Source organism: Felis catus, chromosome D2 (assembly GCF_018350175.1).
Source record: "Felis catus isolate Fca126 chromosome D2, F.catus_Fca126_mat1.0, whole genome shotgun sequence".
In the NCBI taxonomy this organism is placed as follows: domain Eukaryota; kingdom Metazoa; phylum Chordata; class Mammalia; order Carnivora; family Felidae; genus Felis; species Felis catus.
The window spans coordinates 44,835,313-44,842,249 of NC_058378.1; the positions used below are offsets into that span (position 1 = coordinate 44,835,313).

Below are 6,937 nucleotides of genomic sequence, written 5' to 3' on the forward strand. Positions count from 1 at the left end.
GATTTTGACATAATCGGGGCACCTGGATGGCTCAGTTGGTTAAATGTTTGACTTCAACTCAGGTCATGATCTCTGGTTTGTAAGTTCGAGCCCTGCATCTGGGCTCTCTGCTGTCAGCATGAAGCCCACTTTGGATCCTCTGTCTCCCTCTCTCTCTGCCCCTCTCAGAAAGAAAGTCAGGCGCTCTCTCTCTCTCTCTCTCTCTCTCTCTCTCTCTCTCTCTCTCTCGCCACCAATGAATAAAATGAATAAAAACATTTATTCAAATGTTTTGAATGAACAAAAATGAATAAAACATTAAAGAAATTTAAAAAAAGATTTTGACATAATCTAGCGTACTTTTGTTTTTGTTGCCTTTTTTTTCATTACTCAACAAAGCTTCATTTTTTAATTTAGCTTTCTGACTCTGAGCTTGTGCCTTCAACATTTTCACAACATCCTCAATAAGGAAAGCACACTTGATCCTGTCACAAACACACTCAGCGCACAAGGAGTCACCCTAGGCCCTGCCGACATGTGTTTTTAGTTCTAGGCCACCTCATAAGTTCATAAGAACTGTAGACCTCACAACACAAACTCCTCCAAGTCAGCCTGGGTGTGTGCCACACGTAGATTTTGGTGCTTTCCCAACCTACCTGGTATAAAGGCAAATGGCTCTATTACCAGGGGTTTAGGACAGGCTAGTTTTGTTAGAGGTTGTATTGTAGGACAGCCTACGATGATGTGTCAAATGCACCACCATTCTGAATGCCTGTGGATGCTGCCCCCAGAAGAGAGTTAGCATACTATGATCGACCCAGAAACTGATGCTGGGAGATGAAGCGTGCCTCAACAAAAACCTGACTCTTGTGGCTTTGACTTAGGGATCAACTCATGGAACAAGAAAGCTGACTTTGGAAGCTGTTTCATATTGATACAGTTGACAAAACCATCACCTGCAATTACTCGGAAGGTAGATAATGAACCTAGAAAGCTTGTGACCTGATAAGCTTGTAGCTTGTAGCTCCAGAAGAGTCTAAAAAAAATATGTTAGTAGCTTGTGTTGGTTGGTGTTGACTGCATATTACACGATACTTCAAGAAAATGATATACTCAGGAAATAATGAACTAATTTATTGTAAGCAGGAATGGAAGGGAAGAGAGAGTTTTGGCAGTCTTAGTTCCATCCTGAGGCCTCCTCCTTTGGCTTGTAGAGGGACCATCTTCTCCCCTTTGTCTTCATGAGGTCTTTGCATGTGTCTATGTCCAAATTGCCTCTTCTTCTTCTTCTTCTTCTTTTTAATGTTTATTTACTTATTTTGAGAGAAAGAGAATCCCAAGCCGACTCTACACTCAGTAGGAGAATAGTGCAGGGCTCAACCCCATGAACCGTAGATCATGACCTGAGCCAAAATCAAGAGTCAGCCCCTTATCCAACTGAGCTACCCAGGCCCCTCTAATTGTCTCTTCTTATAAAGACACTAGCCATACTGGAGTAGAGTCCACCCCAATGACCTCATTTATCCTTAACTATCTCTTTAAAGACCCTATCTCTGGGATGCCTGGCTCACTCAGTCAGAGGAGCATGTGACCCTTGATCTCAGGGTTGTAAGTTCAAGGCTCATGCTGGTGTAGAGATTTCTTAAATAAATAGAACTTTAAAAAAAAGACCTTACTTCCAAATATTCTGAGGTTCTGAGGGTTAGGACTTGAACATATGAATTTGGGGTGGGGGGTGGCACAATTCAGCCCACAAGACTCTCCCACCAAGCTTGATGGGTTTAAGGTACCTGGAATTAAATAGATGGAGATGAGAAGAAAGAACTGTGGTTATGCTACTGCAAATAAAGCTGATTGGAATCAAATTGTTTAGAATGATAATGAAATGTCCGGGGCGCCTGGGTGGCTCAGTGGGTTGAGCGTCAGACTCTTGATTTTGGCTTAGGTCATGATCTCATGCTTCATGGGATTGAGCCCCATGCCTGACTCTGCTTTGATAGTGTGGAGCCTGCTTGAGATTCTCTCTCCTCCTCTCTCTCTGCCCCTGACCTCTGCTCAAATGCTCTCTCTCTCAAAAAAAAAAAAAAAAAAAAAAAAAAAAAAAAGAATGATAATGAAATGTCACTCCATATCTATGGTAGTACTCCTTGCCTTAAATCTAATTTGATCATAGTAGAGCCTTATCAGGTGTTTTTTTTTTAAATGATTAGTGTTTTAGATACAGTGCTTCCATTTTGTTTTCAGTTTATGTATAAACAACAGATAGTTGTGTTTTGCTTTATTGTCCAAGATGAAATCTCTGCCTTTTAATGTTTTCCCAGTTCTATTGAGAAATAATTGACATATAACATTGTATTAGTTTAAGGTGTGCAACATTACGATTTGATCTATGTATATATTGTGAAATGATCAGCACAATAAGTTTAGTTAACATCCATCACCTCACACAGTTATACATTTTTTTATTGTAGTGAGAACTTTTAAGATGTACTCTCTTAGCAACTTGCAAATATACAATACAGTAGTGTTAACCAGTCACCATGTTGTACATTACATCCAGAGAACTTACTCATTCATCTTGTGAGTGGATGAGTTGGTACATTTTGACTACCTTCACTACCCCCACCTTTCACCCTTTGCCTTTTAAATTAATTGGATTTAATAATTTTTATTTAGTGTAATTTTTATATGGTTGAGTTTAAGTATTCCATCTTATTGTTTATTATTTGTCCTATTTGTTCTTTGTGTCACTTCTCTTGGGTTCTTTTGGGTCAACTGAGGATTTTTTAGTATTGTAAGCATTGCAAGCATTTTTTTAGTATTGTATTTCATCTCCTTTATGGCATTTTACCTACAGCTCTTTGCATTGTATTTTAGTGATTGCTTTAAAAATTATAATATGCAAACTTAATTTATCAAGTCACTGAAATTCTGCAATAAAGTATTTCAGATATTGTTTATGCTTAGTTTTAGAATTTACACTTGGTTTCTTTTTTGGAATTTCCACATCCCTCCTGAAATTCCCATTTCTTTACTTTTTATGTTTATCTTTTTTATAAATTCTTCAATGTACTTTCCTTTAAAGTTTATTTATTTAGTGGGGGGAGGGGCAAAGAGAGAGGGAGATACAGTCCCAAGCAGGCTTCCCACTGTCAGCTCAGAGCTCAATGTGGGGCTCGAACCCACAGACCATGAGATCATGACCTGAACTGAAATCATAGTTGGATGCCTAACCGGCTGAGCCACCTAGGTGCCCCTGGAATACTTATTTTTAAATCCTTGTCTGCTATTGTCAATACCTTTATCATCTGTTGGTCTGCTCCCAGTGACCATTTCCCTCTATATTATGAGTCACATTTTCCTGCTTTTCAGCATGGCCAGCAAATTCTTAATGGCTTCTGAATATTTTGGATCATACAATTTAAAGACTCTAAATTTCATGATCTTCCACTTACAAATGTCAAGTGTTATTCTTGGAGGAACTTAAACCACAGGCAGATCATTTTGATCCTGAAGGCTTGGTTTTAGACTTTTTTAGAGTGGGTCTATTTCAATTTTGCCCTTAGTCCTAGGATGTAGTCCTTAATTCCAGGAAGTTGTCCTTACTTTTAAGGTGTGGCCCTTCCGGGGTTTCAACGGAAAGCCAGAATGTTTACCAGGTGTCTCTAACTTGACAGGATTTGAGCTCCAAACTTTTGTTTCTCTAGCATTGGACAGCGGTTGAAATTTCCATTCAACTTTCGCCTTCCTCTGGATTCCTTGGAGTCTTGCCCTATACATGTGCAGTAGGAGTCAGCCAAGGATTTCAGAGGAGTTTGTACACAGATCTTGGGGTTCTCCCTCTGGTACATCTTTGTTTCTGGGATTCTCCCCTCAATTTTAGATGCTCTGAGGCCCTGACCTCTGATTCCTCAGCTGGGTATGTTGGCCTCTTTTTGCCTGAGATCTATCCCCACTCCCACTCCACCCACACCTACCCCCCCACCCCCACCCGGCTGAGTCCTACACTGCAGAGACTGAGTGACCTGGGAGAAAAGTTGGATAAATGGGGATCTCACTCCACGTTCCTCCCTTCTTTTCAAGGATCATATGCCCTTCAGTTTCTGCCCACTTTTGGTTCCTCTTGAATTCCTTCAAACAGTTGGTTTGTAAACCGTTATATTTTGTCCAGAATTCATAATTGTTATCAGTGGACAATTAGTCTAATAGAAGCCACCATTACTAACTAGAAGTGGAAAGCTCCGGAAGACTTGTAAGTCTGCTCATTGCTTTTTTAATGCTCATTTCTTTATTAGTGAGGTGTAGTGCTTTTTGTTTCCTTATTGGCCATGTATATTTCTTTTATGAATTGGCCATATTATGTGTTTTGTCCAGATATCTATTGGGATGTTCATTTATTTTTGTTAGGACTTAAATATTAGTAACATCAACTCCTTTTCTCTCATACATGTCATAAATGCTTTTTCCTGGCTTTTTTTTTATTTTATTTTATTTTTTATTTTTATTTTTATTTATTTATTTTTTCAACATTTATTTATTTTTGGGACAGAGAGAGACAGAGCATGAACGGGGGAGGGGCAGAGAGAGAGGGAGACACAGAATCGGAAACAGGCTCCAGGCTCTGAGCCATCAGCCCAGAGCCTGACACGGGGCTCGAACTCACGGGCCGCGAGATCGTGACCTGGCTAAAGTCGGACGCTTAACCGACTGCGCCACCCAGGCGCCCCTGGCTTTTTTTTTAATTAAAAAAATTTTAATGTTTATTTTTGAGAGAGAGAGAGAGAGACAGAGTGCGAGTGGGGGAAGGGCAGAGAGAGGGAATCCAAGCAGGCTCCTGGCTCTGAGCTGTCAGCACAGAGACCATGTCAGGGCTCAAACTCAGGAACCAAACCGTGAGATCATGACCTGAGCGGAAGTTGGACGCTTAACCGACTGAGCCACTCAGGCACCCCTTTACTGGCTTTTTATTTGCCTTTTAACTTGGTTTATTGCATTTTTCCATATATAATATTTACATTAAAATTTATTTATTTATTTATTTTGAAAGAGAGAGCATGAGCAGGAGATTGGGAAAGAGGGAGAGAGAGAGAATTCCAAGCAGGCTCCACCCTGTCAGTGCAGAGCGTGAGGCAGAGCTCTAACACATGAATCAAATCAAACCTTGAGATTGCGACCTGAGCCAAAACCAAGAGCTGGAAGCTTAACCAATTGAGCCACCAAAGCGCCCCGATAAAATTTACATTTTATGTAGACAAATATGTCAATATTTTCCTATGTGTCTTTATTTTTCCTGAAATGTCTGGGAAAGGTCTATAAGATTATGAAAATATACTCACATTGGGGCACCTGGCTGGCTCAGTTGATAGATATGACTTCATCTCTGTGGTGAGTTCAAGCCACCTGTTGGGTGTAGAGATTACTTAAAAAACAAAATCTTAAGAAATATATATTCTTGCATATTTTCTTGGCTGTTTAGTTTTGCTGTTTTGTTATGGCTGATTTCATTTTAAGATTTTATTTTTAAGTAATCTCTACACCCAACATGGGGCTTGAACCCACAATCCTGAGATCAAGAGTTATACGCTCCACCAACTGAGCCAGCCAGGTACCCCATGGCTGACTTTTTAAAACCATTAAATCTTTGCTCTAAGATTTGCTCTGAGATTTTTGTGAAAGCGACATCTTTTTTTTTTTTTTAGGTTTATTTATTTATTTTGTGTGAGAGAGAGCAAGCAGGAGAGGGGCAAAGAGAGAGAGAGAGAGAGAGAGAGAGAGAGAGAGAGAGAGAGAGAGAGAATCCCAAGCAGGCTCCGAGCTGTCAGCACTGAATCTGATGTGAAGCTCCATTTTACAAACCATAAGATCATGACGGGGGCCAAAATCAATAGTAGGATGCTTAACTGACTGAGCCACCTAGGCGCCATGGGACATCTCTTCTTAAAATGGGTCAAAATCACCTATTTAAATGTTTAACTATGTCGTTTATTGAAAAATCTATCCTTTTCCCAGAGTTTAAAAGTGTAGCCCCGTCACATATAAATGACTAGATGTGTGGTTCTGTTTCTGGTCTCTGTTCTGGTTTCTGTTCCACTCATCTGTTTGTTTATCCTTCTGCTAGTCCCACAGTATTTTATTACAGTAATTTTCTGGTACATATTTTATTTATATCTGGCAAGACACGGCCTCTCCTTGTTCTTTTTTTTTTCTTCTTCTTCTTTTTCCAAGAATTTCTGTTTGCATGTGTTTCTTCCTGAAGATGACATTTTACAGCCAATCCCTTGGGTTATAAAAACTATGTGTGAATTTGTTTCTATTGCGGTGGTTCAGGCAGCAAAGCCTCTCTAGCAGGATTGTCACTGCTCTAAGGCACCTGCTCGCCTTGTTTACCCACAGAGGCAGCCTGTGAGGGCCTGGGGTCGCTAAGGTTGGACAGAGGCATGGGTCTGGCTAAAGTGGGGCCTCCGCAGCACCCTGAGGTGGTGATGAGGCCCAAGCCACAGTGCACGGCCTCCCCAGAGGGCTGCCTCTGATTGCGGGCGGGGAGTCTGGAGGTGGACAGGAGCGGGACCTCCGGTCCGCGCAGGTAGTCCTTGCTCGCGGGGTGCCCCTCGGAATGCCCAGGCCGGCTTCGTGTGCTGGCGGTGCATCTGGATGGGTGCCTTCTGCTCCTCTGGGGGTGGAAGGGGCCAGCAGGTGGGGCTCTGAGCGGCCTCAGGGCTGTGGGTGCAGAGCGAGTCCCCGGTGATGCCACGTGCCACGGTTGCAATTAAAATCAGGACCTAGAGACAGATCCCAACTGTTATCATTATTACTTAATATTGTTTAGGACACTCAAGCAGAGAAAATGAGGAAATGAAATAACTGATATGACGTCTGGTAACAAGAAGTGAAATCACCTATTTCTCAGATAACTGGACAACTGAAGAGACCCTAGTTTAAAAAAAAAAAAATTTGGAAT

The 6,937-nt window shown here is 41.3% G+C and overlaps 1 pseudogene; it reads right to left on the bottom strand.

Moving 5' to 3' along the window:
- Nucleotides 1-307: 307 nt before the first annotated feature.
- On the bottom strand, nucleotides 308-742 carry LOC101089046 (annotated as a pseudogene).
- Nucleotides 743-6,937: the final 6,195 nt, after the last annotated feature.